The 20,176-nt window shown below is 40.2% G+C and overlaps 1 long non-coding RNA gene across 1 annotated transcript in view; it reads right to left on the bottom strand.

Annotated features, from left to right (window-relative positions):
• Positions 1-4,949: 4,949 nt before the first annotated feature.
• LOC110346987 (uncharacterized) overlaps positions 4,950-20,176 on the bottom strand; it is a 51,019-nt gene continuing 35,792 nt past the window's right edge. Inside the window, exon 7 of the long non-coding RNA XR_002391294.2 lies at positions 4,950-5,451. This is a non-coding gene — a long non-coding RNA (uncharacterized LOC110346987). The remainder of the gene's footprint in view (positions 5,452-20,176) is intronic.

Here is a 20,176-nt window from a genome sequence, read left to right as displayed (position 1 = left end):
CAGAAAATGAAGACAGTCTGAATTCACCCCTGTGATTTCACCCCATTATAAACAGAGCATTATCTTCTTTTGGAAAATTATAACTACCCTGGAGGTTATCATTTTCCTTTTGAGAGCCCCAGTGAAATGCCTGGATGCACCTACTTAATGAATCCGGCATGTCTTCCGAGGACGATATGCTGGTGTCAGACAATGAACCTTGTTCTACCTTAACTCGAACAATTTCTTGTGATTCATTTGGCTCAACTTTTACTAGTTCAATCTGACCCTATGAATTTCCAAAAAAAGAAAGAGATTACATTTTGTTTAGAGATAGAAAAACAGCAGAAAACACAGGTCGAGCATGAATTTTTGACACATTTCACAACGTGATCTGTAACATTGCTCCAATCAGGTGAAAACCTAGCCGGCTGTGGTGATAGTGGTGCATGCCTGTTATCCCCATACTTGGGAGGCTGAGGCAGGAGGATCACTGCGAGTTTGAGGCCAGCCTGGGCTACATAGCGAGACCCTATCTAAAAAAAAACACCACACACACACACAAAAATCTCACACAAACAAACAAACAACAACTGAAAACCTAACAAAAACTCATCCAACATGTCCCTGAAAAATATTGCTAGAAGATAGAAGCAAGCAGAGTTTATGGATTCAACAAGGTATACATCGCAAAAATCAAGAATAGGAATACAGTACACGTGTGTGCTGAAAGCACAAGAGTTTTAAAACATTTACAGATCAAAGGCCTTGGCAAAAATAAGCATGCCTTTCAGTGGTGCTGGTGGAGGCTGTCCTGGTCACAGTGAATGTGGGCAGTCCCCTCATCTTCCATTGTTATTAGGAGACCCAAACCCCTGGTTCAAGGAGGAGTGGGACAGGAGCCAGGACTGCATCTCTGTTGATAGGACCATTTTTGCCAGAGGTCCAGAAGCCCAGGCTTAGAGCAACGCTTGGGCAACTGGCAGCTGCTTAAAGACCACTCCATGGGTTTTAGGCAGCTGGTGTTGGAAGTATTATTAGTAAAGTTCTTTTATTATAACAGCAGAGAGGCTAATAGGTTCCTGAGCACTTCTAACCACAAGGTCACACAGAAAGGAGCAGAGAGAGAGACAATCCTCTGATGTCACGCCTGGTGCTCTTTTCCCTAAGCCTGGCCCCTTTTAATTAAACCATTTGATGGTTTAAACCAGACAAAGGTGCTCCTCGAATTATAGTATTTTCAATTTAACGCGACTATACTGGGATGTGACCCCTTCCCAAGTAGAATATGCACTTTAACATATTTACCCTACCAGACACCTCAGCTTTGCTGTAAAGTGGTTTTACCCTCAGGACCATGATCCCTGCTCCTGACCAGCACTGCAAGATAGTATCTTACAGCAGCATATCCCTGGCCCAGGAAAGGACCCAAACTGAAAATTGAAAAGGCTGTTTTTAGGAATGTTTATCACTTTCACACCACGGTAAAGTCAAACATTTGTAAGTAGGACCATGGTAAGCTGCGGATGATCTGTGTATTCTATCCCTACTAAATGACCTCGTTCCATTTCCTTAACAACTGCATTGGTTTTGAAGCCTGTGGACCACTATTCACATGAAATTTAAGTACTTGGCTTGGCAGTGAAATATTATACATCTCTGCCAAACTCTTTAGTTGTGTTGTGTTGTGTTGAGTCAGCTTGAGGCACGGATCCATGTTGACTTTCCTATAAGGAATCTGCTTGTTGCATGACTTCCGTGTCCAAGGGCACTGTGCTTTGTATCCCTTAAGTGATGTGTTTCTGGAGATGTGCCAATCTGGTTCTAGATGGATGTTCTGATGCGATGGTGTTTGTTGATAGGATAGGACCTGTCTTCCTTCCATTTTTTATCATAGCCAGCTATCAGTTTAGTCACTAGTTCCTTGTTTCCTGGATCATTTTAAAAAGGAATTTATATACTTGGACGTTCATTAAGATGTCTGTTTTGTGCATCCATTTCTTTTAGCCTTCTGAAATAAATTCAGTGATCTTCAATAAACCTAAATGACAATATCATGTGCAGTAATGATAACTGGCCTGAGACAAAAAGCTAAGAAACTACTTTGTAAATGAAAGGATACCAGTTCATAATATAATTAGGATTAAGGCCTGAAGCCAGTCTTTCATGAGATATAGCTAGAAGCTAAAAAGATAAAATGAAAATGCATATATATGCACAGGAAGACAATCAACATGCTTTTTCAATCTTGAGAGGCGTTTTGGATTTCCTTTTCTTCCATAATTGTCCCCATGAACAGTATGCATGCCTAGGGATTACAAAGGTGAGACATAAGCAAGATTTCAAACACAGGCTGAAATGCCTGATGGTCACATGACCTGAAATAAATGTCTGTGGTAGGCTAATGTCAAAAGATCCTTGCATTTTACTGTTTCCAGGGGAGGGGAGGGGATGTTGGGCTCCCAATCACATGATAGATTAAGCAGACATGGGTGAAATGGTGAATGTGATCACTATTTCCAATCTCCGCTGTCCCTACTGTGCTCCAAGCAAGTACCATTTGGATTTGGGAGACAGCCTCCTACTTGCTCTGCTGGCCTCCATTCTTGGCTTGCTTCCCATTATCCACGGCCAACACAGCAACTCTGAATGAACAGATCACATTATGCCATTCTTTTGTTGCACAGTCTCTGATGCCCCCCCCCATTCATTCACAGTATAAGCCAAAATCCTTACACAGTAAGTCCCTGATTTAGGAACAATCGAGTTGCAAACTTTCACAGTGCACTGTATAAGATTCACTTTGTCGGATTATGAATAAATCTGACTTATGAACGTTCTCCTAGAATTGAACTTGCTCATAAGTCAGAGACTTAGTGCAATGGCCTCCAAGCCCTCACTCAAGCTGACTCCCAGTTACCTCTCTGTCAGTGCCTGCTGTCAGCTTCATGCACTCTGCCCCCTCAACACTGCTCTGAGCACCCAGCTCTGCAGCGCTCCTCCTGCTTCTAAGGGTCCCCCCACCGGAGCTCTTCAGTTTCCTCTCTCCCTTCAAGTCCTCACTCACGTTCAGTACCACACATCCTGCCTGTCACACCCCCGACCTTCCTCAGCTCACTCTATTTTTCCAAAAGCTCTTATCACTTTCTAATCCATGCTTTCTTTCTTGGATTTGTCTTGTTTACTGTCTTTCCCACTGCTAGAATATACTATACTGTAATTGTTAACTGATGAATCCAGCTAAAATGAATCAGAATTTTCTTTAAAAATAAATACATGTAAGATGTTCACATATATAAAAACAGGAAATGATACGGCAAAGACTAAGACAATGTCAAAAATAGCTCTGAAAGTATATCCTTCATTGCATAGTAATAAACATGAATACTGGGATCAGACAGATATGGATTTGAGTCTGGTTCTGAGATTTACTGTGTGACCTTGGGTCAGTTGTTCAATAGGAGGAGTCCAGGATTCACCTTCTGCAAAACTGAAATGAAAGTGCCTCATCGGGCTGTTGTGGGCTTACACACCTACGCCAAAGCCCAGCAGGTGGAAAGCCCTCAGCGCTCTCTAGTTTTCAGCATTACTATTCTTCTATCATAAATCCTAAACCACCTCCCACTCCCAGACCTGGTGTGCTTTTCTGTGTTTCTTCTGCTTGTATTTAGTTGAAATCCTCAGAGTTTTGGGTTTATAGATTTCATAAGATGCGGACAATCTCTGGTAATTATTCAAATATTTTCTCTGCACTCAACTGCCCTTTGAAACTCCATTCAATGTATGTTTTGCCACTTGAGAGTTTGCAAAAGTAAATATATATTCTTTGCTTTCTTATTTTCTCCTTGTGTTTAATTTTGGAGAGTTTCTATCAATTTGTCTTTAAATCCACTAATCTAAAAAAATCCACAATGTCTAATCTGTCATCAGTCCCAGTCTGTGTGGTTTCAGCTAAACTTTTGATTTGCGATTTTTTTCCCCTGATCTGTCCTATCTCAACTTAGCCTTTTTTTTACCTAATTTCCTATCTGCTTTACAGTTCCTTGCACATTAAGCAGAGATATGTTCTCAGAAGGAAGAACGTTTTGTGTGTGTGTGTGTGTGTGTGTGTGTGTGTGTGTGGTGCCGGGGATGGAACCCAAGGTCTTGTGTATGCTAAGCACACACTCTACCACTGAGCTGTACCCCCAGCCCAGTACCCTGTTAAATAAACAAATGTTAGAAAATGCAATACAAAATCAGTGCTTCCTGTTTAAAGTACGTGCTGAGAGATTCTCCACTTGTCAGAACTTAAACACTGAAAAGACTGTTCCAAAAATACACAAATGCCTTCAGACAGAACCCCGTGGGCTCCTGAGAGCCCCACACTACACATGTGAGGATGTCACTCAGACAGCAGTGTGCATGAACACGGGCCACTCCTCCGTGTGTCTGGGATGTCTGAGTGCCTACGGTGTGCCAGGCCTCGTGCCCTCATTTGTGATGCTGGGTATGTTGCAGATCGACAAGACAGCCAAGGTCCCTGTTCTCACAGAGGCTTCATTCTATGGCAAGAATCCGGCTGATACACTGATATGATTCCTTTGGGCATTACTACATCCCTGTGAGGTGCTCACTTCAGCAGCACACATACTACATCCCTGTGAGGTAGCATTCTTACCGTCTCCATCTTACAAATGAGGAAACTGAGCCTTTCGAGGAAATGGACTTCCCTCACGTTACCTAGTGAGTAAATCGCAGAACTTGGAATCAAACCCCGCCGATTAGCTATGGTCCATGCACCCATGAAGCGGCATGGAAAGAGGGCTGCCTTGACACTTTGACTCGGTAATGCCTTCTGCGATGCCCCTTCTGTTCCTCTATACTTCTCGCTTGGAAGTTGGGTTTTTCCTTCCCAAAATGCAGTTTCTGATCCCTGAGGGTAGGCCCAGGTTTTAGGTTTCTATTAATGTACATTCCTAAATGACTGACTCTACTGACTTTGGGGAATGAAGAAGTGGATGCTACATGAATGCCTTAAGGAACAGAAAGGGGCCGCCTAGGCTAATTACAGTCTGGACCCTACCAGTGCTGGGGTGATGGATGCGGTCTGCTCGCTCTACTCACCTGGCCTAGCACACCAGGCAGCTTGGCAACTTTCCTTATCAAATACACTCACAAGGCAAGAAGACCTTCCGTGCATCTGCATCTGGGATGGAGCTTACCTTATGCTTTTGAAGTCACTGCAGGGACCATTCCAAACATGGTAGCAACTGACTCCCAATCAGAAACGTCTATCAAATGGCAACTGTGGTGCCTTGCTCATGCGAGCTACCTTCTGAAATTAAAACCCTTCTATGTCGGCAATACATATTAGCTAAGTCGTCAACATTACAGGCCTCCGGCCAAGTTTTAAAGTCTACGGCTTTCAGCGTACATACATCAGAGGGAGCGGCAGCAGCACCCGTTGCACAGGCTAGTCCCAGAAGGCGTCTACAAAGAAGGAACAAGAGACGGTAAGCATGTCTCGGGGGCCATTTCAATCGACATTGTCTATCACACGGGAAGAGCAATGTTCAAATGAGAAAAATTATTTATTTTCCCTAATACATCACATCAGTTTTGGGGTGTTGATTTCTCTGCACCAATTTCTACAAAGTCAATCGTTTGGACCCTCCTTACAGTGAAGTCTGCTATCCGTTCTGATACCATATTTTAATAGCAGTGAGCAAAGAAGCAAGGCTTTTTTTCTAAAATCCAATGTATATGAGCAAATGTTCTTTCTCAATTTTTAAACCAACTGCAATTACAGAAAATGCCTTCAGGCCAAATTTAACTCTGTTTGCTGTAATTAGAGAAACTCTCCATTCTCGGGCTCATTAACAATTCATTTCTGTGAAAATTAGAATTCTGGTGCCCAAGGTGAGAATGTAGCTTTGTGGCACACTGGGGTCTGACTGCTTTTCACCCATTAAAGAGAAATTGAAAGACAGATGAGAAGAAAAGAAAGAGGGAGAGGAAGAGAGAAAATAAATAAATGAGAATCTTTTCTTTTAATATTAAAAGTGGTTTTTCAAGCCTTAAAAATCTCTGTAACCAAGACTTTATTATTAAGATGTATTTTGTTTCCAAGAATTTCTCTTAACAGCTGGGGACATGGCTCAGTGGTAGAGAACTTGCCTAGCTCCTGAGAGGACCTGGGTTCCATTCCCAGCTCCTCCCCAAAAAAGTTTTGTTTTGGAAGGCAAAGAATGAAAAGCCCCTAGCACAACACAGAATGAGAAAATGGAGTTTATAATAAATGTGATTAAAAAAAATAAGACCTTGCAGCAGCAAGACAATGACAAAATGATGCTGGTGATACCCGCTCTGAATTCACCAAGAAGAGACAAAACTAACAGATCAGCTGAATTATTACACATTTTTAAAACTGAATACTAATCCAGTGGACAGCAAGTTTCTATTCTCTATTTCACAGGACCCAGACAAAAGTCCATTTTTTATACATCATTCATTTCTAATGCTAGAAAATTTAAGGATTTGAACATTTTATTTTGGATGTTCCAAGTACATCATCTTTGACAGTGTTAATTTCCAGAGCACAAAAATACCAGATAATGAGTTATTTCAGTCATTTGTGTGTATAATTGGACCAAAAGATGTAATACGTATGTCTTACTGATTTGTTTTACTGATTTTAAGTAATTGGACATAAAGTCACTTGTACATGTGCCCACGCATCACTTAAGTAAAATTCCTATCAGAGATTATTATTTAGATATTTTAAATTGTTTTTCAGTCTTTGCCTAAATGTATAAGGCAATTTAGTTGAAAAGAATGTTTTCACACCTAATAAATACTGGAAAAAGTCTCAAGGCCTTTCTTGGCTTTCAGGTCTTTCTTCACATTGTCCCCCTGGAGGACCACAGGGTGGCCCTGGCTTCAAAGAGGGGCCACTCCCACCTGTCTATCTCAAGACCTGGCTCTGTGCTGCAGACCCATGTATTCAATCACTTTCGGGACAGGAACTGGGGTGTCTAACAGATGCTTCAACTCATCACGGTCCAGACCCCTCCTCCAGGGTCGCGCAGCTCTATGAATACTGCCACCTTCCAACCAGCAACTCAAGACTGAGCCCTGGGAGTCGTCTCTGACTTGTCGTCAACTCTTTCCTGCCTTGTATAAAAGTTCACCTTTTCTACATGGTGGATTTCCAGAAGGCAATGAACATGCCTTCAATCTCCCATGTTCTAACCACTTAGCACAATGCAGAGCACTTACTAGGTACTTTGTGGATATCTGCTGAGTGAAAAAGGAATAAAAAAACCCCTCAGCAGTCAATTCTATCAAAATGCTGCACATCCTTCATCTCAAAGTTGCTCAACTTGACACAATTACTTTATAGGGCAAGCTGGGGACTCTATCTGATCCTTAAAAACAATTTAATGCTTTCATACTGGCCTGTAAGTAGTAAAGTGAATATACTGCTGTACTGCCTAGCATGGCACACAAGCTACATGGGCTATATCCAAATTTAAGCTAATAAGAATGAAATAAAAGTCAAAATTTAGTTCTTCATGCACAGCAGCCATATTTCAAGCACTTGGGAGCTGCATGTGGCTGGTGGGTGAAGCAGGGTCTACAGGCAGTGCGGTATCAAAGGGCGCAGTGAGCCCCACTGGACAAAGTGCTGACTTAGACAACAAAACAATAGAACTCCAGTTCCACCAACCTGAATATCAAGAATATAAATTACTGAAAGTAATTGTTTTCTAAATGGTTTGGTGTGCTGACACTTCATGCCTCTCTCTATTAAATTCTTTTATTGGTACATTGTAGGTATACAACACAATTACATTTCTCATTGGGAATTGTACCTTTACATAATGCATCTTGGTTCTTATTTTTTCCCCATTCCTAGCCCTCCCTTCGCCCCCTCCACCCCTCCCTATTTACAAAGACTTTATTTCCATTTTTTCCATTTCTCATCATGTTTCCTTTCCCTTCTTTCCTTTCCCCTGCCCCTTCCACTACCCTTACCCCTTTGGACCTTTGCTTCCTATTTTACATTATCAATTATTCATTCTAATCATTGGTACATTTTAGGGATACAATATAATGACATTCATCATTGGAAATTTGCACCTTTCCATAGTCTCTCTTGGTTCTTATTTTTCACCCTTGCCCAGCCCTCCCTTCAACCCCTTCAGTCCTCCCTATTTACAAAGATTTTGTTCCTATTTTTCCATTTTCTCCTATTAATCCCATTCCCTTCTATCCTTTCCCCTAGCCCTCCCACTTCCTTCCCCTTTGCCCCTTTTCTTCCTATTTCACATGACCTATTATACATTTAGTCCTTATTTACACTTTCAGTTTCTCATAGCAGAGAAACTCTTCGGTATTTACACATGTGTGTCCTATTTATTTCACTTAAGAGTATTGCCTCAATGTGCATCCTCTTAGCTATAAATGTCTCTAATTTCTCATTTTTGATGGCTGAGTAGTACTCCATTTTATAAAAAACCCACATTTTCTTTATCCAGTCTCCAGTTGATGGGCATTTGGGCTGTTTCCAAGTTTTAGCTATTACAAACTGTGCTGCTATGAACATGGGCACACATATATCACTGTGATATGATTCTTTTAATTCTTTGGGGAAGATCCCCAGCAGGGAAATAGCGGGATCAAATGGGACTTCCAGTCCTAGTTCTCTGAGGTATCTCCATACTGATTTCCACGGTGGTGGCACCAGTCTACACTCCCACCAGCAGTGGAACAGGGTTCCTCTTTCCCCACAGCCCCGCCAGCATTTGTTATTGGTTGATTTCATGATAGCAGCCATTCTTTCTGGAGTGAGGTGGAATCTCAGCATTGTTTTCATTTGCATCTCTCGAATGACCAGTGATGTTCAACATTTTTTCATGTATTTATTTGCTATTTCTACTTCCTTGTCTGAGAAATGACTGTTCATTTCAGATGCCCATTTATGGATTGGGTGTTTAAAATTGGGAGGTCTGATCTTTTTAAGTCCTTTATAGATTCGACATAGTAGACCTTTGTTTGAGGAAAAGCAGGTGAAGATTTTTTCCCACATTGTGGGTTGTCTCTTCACACTGCTGGTGGTTTCTCTTGCTGTGCAGAAGCCTCTTAATAAGAAGAGATCCCACTTGTTGATTGTTTCTGCTAGTTCATGGGCAACTGAGGTTTTGTTCCTAAAATCTTTTCCTACACCAGTGTCTTCAAGAGTTCTACCTAACCTCTGTTCCAACTGGTTCAGAGTTTCTATTTTAATATTTAGATCTTCAATCCATTTCAATTTTAGTTTAGTGCATGGTGAGAGATATAGGTCTAGTTTTAATCTTTGACATGCCTCTCTCTAAGACAATATTGATGCCAAATATTTGACTTAGAATATAAAAGTCACAAATAAGCACATACATGTTTGAAAAAGTGTCACAGAGTATTTCATGCCTACCCAGTCTGTGCACAGGAACAATGAATCTGGGCTCAGGATCTAATGTGCATCACAAGGTTTGCAGCCGTGTGCAGCAACAACCACTGCTTAAGGGCCCATACAAACACAACTTTCCTTTTCCAAGTTCTGTCAGTTAATTTTCTTTTTCTTTTCTGGTACCGGAGTCGAACTCGGGTCCTTGGGCTTGCACAGCAGGCAGCGAAACTACTGAGCTAAATCCCCAGCCCTATGTCACTTAATTTTCAAAAAGAAAGAAAATAATCTAGGAAACACTTTGCTAGGTGTAGTTACATTAAAAAAGAAAAACACATTTGAATTCTGCAAAGAAAAATGCCTCTGTCTCCTTAGGTAAAATCTCAAAATGCTCCACTTAAACTGTGCCCTTGATGTTTCTAGGGTAAAGGCTGGACGGTCATTGGCAAAGTACTCAACTCTGCTGACTTGCTTTAATGTAAGGCTGTTTTTGGCTAAAGAAATCAGATGCTTTTACTTGCTATGTAAGTGAAACTGTGCATATGAAAAAGACGTCAAATGAATACTGTCTTTTCATCACCAGGGGAGTAGAAACTAAGGTGTGGCGGAGGAGAGGCAGGAAACCCAGGACAGTACAAACAGAATCCAAAATGTCTCTCCTTCTCTAACTGACAGCTGAGATGATCTAATCTGAAACGACAGTGAAGAAAGGAAGACTAGATTTAACTTCTTTCTTGCAGCTAAATTTGAAGGTTACTCAAATCGGGCTTGTCTACAGGCCTGTAGAGGAAACTCACTACTGTGCCTCCAGCCTGACATGTAAAATCCTGGATCGCGTATCAGGAATCTTCTTCTCCTTTAGGCTTAACTGCATCTTAGCTATCCTTGAGAAGTAGACTGGTACAGCATCAAGAACTATGCTCCCTACCGCCCTGCTCAAGAGGGAACCCAGCTGCACACTAGGCAAGCTCTCTGTTCCTCAATGAGTCCCAGCCAGCTCAGGAACTACCCATACAGGATGCATATTAATTGGATTGCCCCAACCTCACTACTGTATCTAGTATTTCAGGGGTGCCATGGAAGGTGGACAGAGATTGGGGTCACAACCCCTTTAAAAATTTTCAATTTTATCCATCACTGATCAATAAAAACAGAAAAATACTTTTTTAAACTGGGAAAAATAAAAATTCAATTTCTTAAAGTTGTAAAAAAGAAAAAGTGTGTTGTAATCTGTAGAGTCCTCTACAAACGTGACCATCTCAAATACCCTCATTAGCCATTCTCCCTTGGATCACTGACTGCATCCCTCTAAATTTCTCTTCCACTTATATAAATGATTTGGGAAGTATAATACTATAATTTGCCTTACACTTATACTTTCGTGATCTGAATGCTGTAACTTTTCTCTGTCTGGAGCCCAGTAGCAGAATACCCAGTGCTAACATAAGCAGACTAGAATTCAAGCATCTGGGTTTTATAATCCGTAATCACAGCAAGAGAGTGAGAAAGGCTGCTATTACCATGAACCCCCAGGCCAATGTCCTCCTTTGAGGGGAAAAGAGGAGAGGAAGAGTGAGTTCCATGGCTACAAGGCTCTGCATACAATGCACATTTATGAATGTCTGCTAAGTAAATGCACAAATTCTGATCCTTCCTACACAAAAGTCTTCCTTTTAAATATTTCTCAGAACCTTCTCTTTCAATGTAGTACCTTACCTAAATAAGTCATTGAAAAATGCCATCTTAATAGACTTACATAATTTCCAGATGGAAAAAAGTTCATTTTAGGAACCTATCCAAAGGCAGATAGGCAATGGACATCATTTTGATCAATTCAGGAAATCAGTACCTTTAAGTTATTTCCTTATCACCTTCCATTAGGATATCCTTACAGGACAGCTGCTAACTAACCCTACTACTGAACCCTAAACCATCTCACCTCTGACACAGGAGAGACCATCATTTGATGATTTCCAACCATATGGCAAGACAGAAATTCTGTTTCTATTTATAAGAATGATAAGCCATTCTGTAACTTTTTTTTTCAGGTACTGGGGATCGAACTCAGGGCCTTGCACTTGCGAGACAGGCGCGTGCCACTGAGCTAAATCCCCGGCCCACCATTCTGTAACTTTTACTTTTGACAAATTGAACATTCCTAAAAAGGCTGATGACAATGATATATTCATTGTCATATGCAATTGCTACCTGGAGTGCAGTAATTGCATATAATCAAGAATAATATATTTGTATGAAAAGATACTTTATATATTGTATGTAAAAGGGATCCAAATTATGGCCTTTGAGCCAAAATCAGCAGCAGCTTATTTTTGCAAGGCAGAATTTTTTTTAAAGAGTTGCAAAAACAACTCCAACATATACTACCAAGACCTTGCTCAGCCTTATGTGGCAAAGTCTAAAATATTTGCCAACTTCCAAAATATATTAAAAATGAGTAACAACTGTGTTTGATCAATATATTGAATTAATCATGTAAATTAATCATCTGATAGATTGGCTTTGGATGAACTGATTTTTGGTATTTGGCCACTGAATACATTGGTCATTCAGCAGGAAGCTTTCCAAAAATTTACCTGTGGTGAATTCACCTTAAATTGGCCATGATTTCTCTCAAATGAAAGACTCTAATGACAGTGGCTAATGAAAAACTCAGTATGCCACCATGGAAGGCCGGACCATCCTCGCTTGGGAAAGTTCGTGATGGATCTGAAGTTTGCAAGATTACACTTTCCCACTAAGAAAGAGACAACAAATTCCATCTGTTACCATTATGGTTTTTGCATATGGGAACACTTTCTGAGTGACTGCTTCAGGAAATTTTCTTTTGATCTAAGAGATCATGTTTAGTCAGGAAAAGTTCCTTTTTTTTTTTTTTTCAGTACCAGAGATCAAACTCTGGTCCTTGTACTTGCGAGGGAGGTGGCGGAACCACTGAGCTAAATCCCCGCCCTGAAAAGTTCCCTTTAAAGAGAGAACCTGTAACGGCTTGCGTCTAGATGTGCCCCCAAAACCTCATGCAGGAATAGGTGGGGCTGTTTCAGAGGTGGCTGGATCCAGAGTGTGTGATGCCGGGATTAAGTGTGTCTGATCACTAAAGGAGACCACTGATTGGTTTGGCATAGTTCTAGATAGGATTAATGGTGCCCCACCCAGGGTGTGAGTGATATCTGCCCTAAGGGTGGGGACCCTGAATACAATGTAAAGGACAGAAAGAGGGTCCTTGCTTGTCTCTAGTCACTTGCTTGCTACTTGCTGCCTTCTGCGTGCCACTTCATGGACTGTTTCTCCCCTGTGATGCCCCTCTGCCATGTGCCACCCTGCGTTGGAGCCAGCCCTACTATGGACTGAAACCTCTATTGACTGTGAGCTAAAATAAACCTCTCCTCCTTTAACTTTGGGTGTCACGTAGTTTGTTTCAGCAATGAGAAAAGTAAGACAGAACCCAAATATGATACTTTACTCAGAAATGCTGAACAGAAGGGGTGTGTCATCTGAACTGAAAAGTCCTCTCCAGTAGAGTAATTTATGTATGCAGGTGTCTGTGGTGTAGGCTGCGACTGGGATATAGGCAGAAATTGAATGATATGGCTCCGGAAATCACTGGTGCCTCTCCTGTCTGATTCTTGCTCCAAGCACCATACCCATTACTATTGCCTGGCCACAGCTGTCTGATAACGTAGGGTCGGTAAGTCGAATGGACCAATGACATCCTTCAATTTCAGTCTTTTGCCTCAACTTGCAGATGTAGACTCTTGTGGCTTTCAAAATCACATTCCTCATGTGGGTTAATACATATATGTCTAAATTTCACTACCTATGTGTTTATCTAACAAATGATGGATATATCTGAAGATGATACATAACTGAGTCCACACTAGATATATTAGTCAATATTACACATCAGAAAATGGAGATTTTAAAACAAAATGCTGAGTTTCAACTCTTCGGAATATGAAGTTTCTTTTAAAATTGTCCGGCAGGACAATTTTATCATCTAGCTAAGACAATTCAATTCTTGCTTTTGTTCTATGCATGGTAATAGACTTCTTTCAAACTACTACTCATATACAACTGAAAAGAAACAAAACTCAAATGTTCCAGCTCTCATATACTTAGGTGTTTCACAAAGGACGCAGTCTAACTGGGAACACTTTCACCAAAAGCACAGTCTATCCATTTCACAGAGAAATACCTTCAAAGGGCCATTTTGCATGTCTCTAAGTGTGCTTTCTTGGTTACACCAGTTTTCCACAAACACATCAGCACCTACTGGTATTTTCTCACCAAAATGGAAAAACAAGAAATGCACACTATTCATACCACTTATAAAAGTAGATCATCAACACGGTAGAAGCCTTAGTCCAATGATTCCAGTATCTCTGAGGACAAGTAACCCAAGACAAGCACTGCCCTACTGCCACAGAAGGAAGAAAGCAAACGTATCAAGTCAACAGAACTCTATTTCTATGAAAATATGGCAGGCCATCAATAAGCAAAACTATTTCAACGTTTTATCATCTCAAAGAGAATATTACTGATATTTGCATCTTCTAAACAGTACAGAAATATGAAGCATATAAGAATCTGATTAGTGTGGTGTGGTCTGCCCCTTTCTCAAATGTAGAGAAGGCAACATTTCGTGTTGGCTGGCAAGTCACCAGAACGTGCCTGGATCCCAGCTTGGGTGACAGGGGCTAACACTGAATACATTCATAGGCAGAATGAATGTCAAAGTTGCATGGTTCCCAACATCTATTTGGGGGAAATTCATTCCAGGAGAAATCCATAAATCAGACAAGACACTATACTAATACCAGCACTGTGTGCTAAGATATAGAGCAAGTGTGCTGTGTTCCAGCCAAGCAACAAGCCATTCAGACAGAGCCATTCAGCTGAGGACGGAGTGTTCTGTAGAGACGGATGCATCTCCACTCAAAAAGAATGGAGTCCTTTTGAAGGTCTCAAACTGACAGCTCAATAGGCATTTTACCATTCACTGAATACAGCATTTACCTTCATACCTCATTATTTTCGGTCAATCCTATTATCAAATATTGTTTTCCAATTTGGAAGCTGTTTTGTGAATTAAACTTCCTCAATGTTTAGTCAAAATGATTTCCTTGCCATAGCACTTCAATGAAAAGAAATACAGTATGTTTACATCATCAAACAGAGCATGGCCAGCTCCTGTTTCATAAATACAGCAAGCGGCTTCAGAAGGCCTGGCCTGGCTGTAGACATTTGTAGTAAAGTTTTGCGGAATAGCTGTGTTTTATTTAGCATCTTGATCTGTCTCTTTATAATGCACTCTGTCATCCCTCTAAGATCACGTTGCATATGATTTTTATGTCATTTTTATAGGACTGTTATTGAACCAGTTGGGGAAATAAAGCAATAGAGACCAGTCAAGACTTTGCATATCGTTCCAATTTTTAGTATATGTGCTGCCGAAGCGAGCATAAGACTTTGCATTATCTTAAGACTAAAACAAAAAAAAACTTCTTATATCTTTGCTGTTTATGCAAACACTAAAGGCTGTGTAAAGGTGATGTGACTTTAAATCTGGCCTTCTTTTCACCCCATCAGTTTCCAGTGGTAAGGTAGACACGTGGCTAAACACCTAACCCTATACTAGAAATCAGAAAACGAGTTAATGGAACAAAATGAATTAGTCCCTCTACTGAAAGAGACACAAGTTGAATCTGTAATTTGGATAATTTGGATCCTGCCCTCATGGAGCTTTTTTAAAATTCCTGATACTAGGAACTGAACCCAGGGCCTTTGCACTGAACTACAGCCTCAGCTTTTTTTTCTCTTCTTTGAGACAGGGTCTCATTAAGTTGCCCAAGTCAGGCAATCCTCCCACCTCAGCCTCCCAGCATGGTGGGAGCTTTTGATTCTCCAGAAAACCTGAGAATCTTGGCACAAAGGGGAGAATGCCAGAGGGAGATGAGAAAGCACATGGGTGACTACAGGACTCCAGAGAGGAGGGGACAGTGAGCAAGAGTCAAGCATGCAGAATCCAGAGGGGAAGGACATGATAGGGCAGAAATGCCCAAAAACTTAAATGTCATTTCTGCAGAATGACACCAGACATTATTGCTAGAGTTGTTTGTTTACTCATATCAGACAGAAAGTTTTAAGAGGAAAGGCTCAGGGCTGAACAGTGAGAACACAGCTTCGTGGGAGTTTGAAACTTCATGAGGAATGCAGACAATGAACAATTAGCCCAGAGATAACTACAAAGTGAAAAGCTATAGTAAGCATAATGAAGAAAAACAGCAAAATGCCACAGGACAGACCAGCAGAAGCCAGCCACAGTACAACATGGTGGAACAGCGTTTTGGGCTGCGGAGGCAGATCTGTGCAGAGACACGACTGGAAAAGAGCTCTGAGCATGCATGGACACAGACAAGGCCATGTGGCTGGAATATGATCAGTAAGGGAGCGAGACACCACAGGCTCCCAGGAACAGGTAGGCATGAGGGAAGGGTGCCTCACACATCGTGCAAAAGAAGTCTGAATTTTATTCCAAGTGCAGTGGGGAAACCACAGAAAGTTTTTAAGCAGGAGAGGAGCAAGAGTACATTTCAACAAACACTACTATAACAAATGGACATTTCTATGACAAAAAATATGAACTTGGACCTAAACGTTTTACCTTAGAATAGCAACAGGTCAAAATGGATCATAGATACCAATGTGACACCTGGCACCACACAATTCTAGGAAAAAAAAGTCTGTGTGATCCTGGGTAGGCAAGGAATTCTTAAGACGTGACACCAAAAAACCCATCAAAGGGAAAAAAATGAGAATACATTCCTTACTCAGAATAAAAATAAACTTTCTCTGCTGCAGACACTGTTAAGAAAATAATAAAAGAAGATATGGACAGGAGAAGTACTTGCACATCAAATGTCCAGCACACAACCTGGATTAGAACGCACACAGATTTCTCAAACAAGACTCAGTAAGAAGAAAACGAACATAATTTTAAAAATAGGCAAAACCTTTGAATATATAAATACAACTTTGTCAAAGAAGTCATAATGATGGCAAATGATGGAAAGATACTCAACATTTTTAGTCTTTAGGGGAATGCAAATTAAAAGCATAATTTAGTAATAAAATGTGCCTGCTAGTAGCTAAAACTAAAAGTACTGAGAACACAGCACTCACTAGGACAGGGAGCAAATGCACATTGTGAGTAGGAATGTAAGTTGGCATAAGCACCCTGGAAAATGGTTTGTTAGTTTCTTGTGTGGTTGAACATAAACTGTTAGGAATTAGCAATCTCATTCCTAGCTCGCCACTCCAGAGAAAAGACAAGAAAAAGTACGGCTTCTGAAATCTTGAACATAAACATTCGTGGAGATACTACTTAACACCACCAAAACACCTGTAGCAACACAGAAGTCCTTTGACAGGTGAATGAGTCAACTGTGGTACATCCATATAATGAAATGCAACTCAGCATTAAAAACTGACCCATGCATGCAATAACTTGGGTGAATGTCAAAGAATTATGCCGAGGGAAAGAAGCCAGTCTCTAAAGACTGCATACTATGTGACTCTATCTACAGGGCATTCTCAAGAACACAAAACTGTGGTAGTGGAGAGTAAAAGTGGTTAGTAGTGCCTATAAAGACAGGGCAAGGACGCTTCTTCAGGTCGATGGAACTGTTTGATTCTCGCTTACAGTAGTGGTTACATGAATCTCTACAAGTGTTAAGTTCACAGGAACTGTACACCAAAAGAAAAACATCAGGGCTGGGAGTAGAGCTCAGTGGTAGAGTATATGCTAAGGCCCTGGGTTTAATCCCTATCACCAGAAAAAAAAAAAAAAAAGGAGAGAAAAAGAAAAAAAAAACCCTCCATTTTTACTGTATAATTTAACAAGTAATTTATTTAAGAAATAATTTTTAAAAACTAGAAGCAAATGTCCACAAAAAAGAAAATACTTAAGAAAATGTAGTACGTCCATACAATAGAATACTCCTCAGCAAGAAAAAAAGACTGACCTATTGATATGTGCACTTTATGCTGAAACAGGGCAGGTGCAACAAAATATCCCTTAAATGGTCCTACTTCTGCGAAGTTCCAGTAAAACATAAAATTAACCTATAGTGAAAAATACCAAAAGAGCAGTTGCCTCTAGGACCACAGAGAAGCGGCACAAAGAATTTTTCTAATATGCTGAAAATGTTGCATATTTTAAAAAGTTTTAATGGTGAGTAAAAACTACATGGTATGTCATATAATACTGAGATACGTGTGTACACTGTGGAATGGCAAGTCAAGCTATTTAACATATGTATGTCCTCATATATCATCTGTGGTGAGAAGACCCAAAATCTGCTGACTTAGGAATTTTCAAACATAAAATATTGTTACTAACTGATGGTCACTACCAGGTACGCTGTTTGTCTTGATAGGAAGGTGACTGACTGGTTTTGGCATTCCTTAAATCTTTTTAAGTGCTCCACTTAAGATATGTGTACTTCACAAGTTGTAAATGTTACCTAATCTATTGTAAATTATACTGAATTCAATTTTGGAGGTTTTCATTCACAATGACATGGCAACCTTAAAACAACTTTTTATTCATTTACTATTTGAGCAAGCAAATAACTCTATTGAGGATAATGGGAAGAGGCTTCTGGGACTGGAGAAGCACACTGCAAATATGGAAACAGGAAGGCTACAATGAACACTGTGCTTTAGAATTAGAAATATTATTATGATCTGGGCGTGGGGGCACAGGCCTGTAATATCAGCACTCTGGGAGGCTGAGGCAAGAGGATCGCATGTTCAAGCAAAGCCTGGGCAACTGAGTGACTTAAAGAAACTCTGCCTCAAAATTTTAAAAAATTATAAAAGGCTGGGAATATAGCTCAGTGTGAAGGGCCTGGGTTCCATCCCTTGTAAAACATACACGCACGCGTGCGGAGTATCAGTATGAAGTCATGGTTTGTATTATTCTGCCTACACATATACGCAAAGGTGCACATATGCATAACTGGGCAGATGAGGAAATAAATGACTGGTTTTGTATGTAGCCATTTATATGAGTATTTGTTTCCCAGCCTGAAAGCACTCAGAGGCAGTAGCACACAAGTCACAATGAGAGCACAACCAGTCTTCGTGTACTTTCCCATAAACTACTGATAATGTACAAAGGGAAAAATTTACAGTCAAGAAACTTGGAGGATCTCGGTTTACTCATGTGATCACAGCTAACATCAACATAATGGAAAACATCATGTACCTCTTGCTATGCGGTACCACAAAGACAACATTGCTTCCGTGGTATTCTGACAAAAATGCACTCCTTGAATCCCATCAGGGGAAATATAAGACAAACCCAAAGAGAAGGACATTTTACAAAATATGTAATTGACACTCTCCATAAATATCAAGGCCAACAAAGTTAAAAGAAGTCTAGGAAATTGTTCCACATTAAGTGTCCAAAGAGACATGACAATTAAATGTGATGCATGATGTTGAATTGGACCCTGTACCAAGAAAAAATAGCAATAAAGGATATTATTGGTCCATATGATACAATTTAAGCATGGACTCTGTATTAAATAATAGAATTCTATAAATTCTAAAATTCTTGATTTTACAATCATACTGTGATTATAAAATAGAATATCCTTGTTTAGAAATAATGAACAGAAGTATTTGAGACAAGAGGTAGGTATGATTATCTATGTGGTCCATAATAAATTCTACACACACACACACACAAACACACACACACACATGTACTGCGGAGGGGCAGGGAAAGAGAAAAATAGAGAAGGTAGGAAAAGAGGGAAAAGGGAAAAGACAGGAAAAGAAAGCAAAACTGGTCAAAATGTAACCAATTATGAACATGAGTAAGGAAGAGACATATGGTAGTTTTGCCAACTCAAATGAAAAGCAAGGAAACAAAACAAAAACAATGAAGCTAAAGAAAAATAAGGCAAGATAAGAAAAGGGCAAAACAAAACTATTAAGCCCAAAAATAAGATGGTTAGATCCTGTTCTGTTTCTTTAGATGACTAAAATGAAAGTGTGATATCTTGATTACAGGGTAGCAAATGAACACCACGAGGAAAAAATCAGTCTTACTTGTCTGAAGAGAACAAGCAGCTTCCAGGATATTTACTCAAAATTACCTTGTATAAAATAGGCTAGGCTAGTACTTTTTATAATTTCTCCTAGATTTTTCTAAACTTTGATATTTATTAGTCTCTTTCATTAGTGTGTAAATCCTCAGTGATTTCAGTGTTGCTTCAATGAGTTTTGATTATAAACCCTTACAGAGAGCATTCCAGAAAGTATTAATAAATTGCTATTATCCATCTCCAATCTAATAGTCTCATGATTTTATGCTTTTAGATGATGAAAATAATTGGTCAGGTAACTAAAGATGGAATATGGATTAGCTAGAAGTCCTATAAACAAAATCAAGTATAAAACCCAGAGCCCCGAGACTGCTCTCTTTTCTTCTACCTGTGCCTTTTTGAAGCCTGCCCTTTTCAAGGAGCAGCCCTTGCAAGTACTGATGTGATAAATTAAATGGAAACTAAGAGGCTGGCTCCAACTCCTTACTTGTCACCACCAGGCACAAGCACATCCACGTCTCCATGACAGGAAGAGTGTGGCCCAGGCTCCTTAGGATGAGATTCCCAGCTTGGGGGACACATCCAGCCAGGGGATGGACGCTATTCATGAATAATTTAGGTCAGTGATGGTGAA

Source organism: Heterocephalus glaber, unplaced genomic scaffold (genome assembly GCF_053883595.1).
Source record: "Heterocephalus glaber isolate CG9 unplaced genomic scaffold, H.glaber_assembly_v1.0 deba00001164, whole genome shotgun sequence".
Classification (NCBI taxonomy): domain Eukaryota; kingdom Metazoa; phylum Chordata; class Mammalia; order Rodentia; family Bathyergidae; genus Heterocephalus; species Heterocephalus glaber.
Note: the sequence above shows the minus strand (reverse complement) of the source record. Positions and strands in the feature narration are given on the sequence as shown.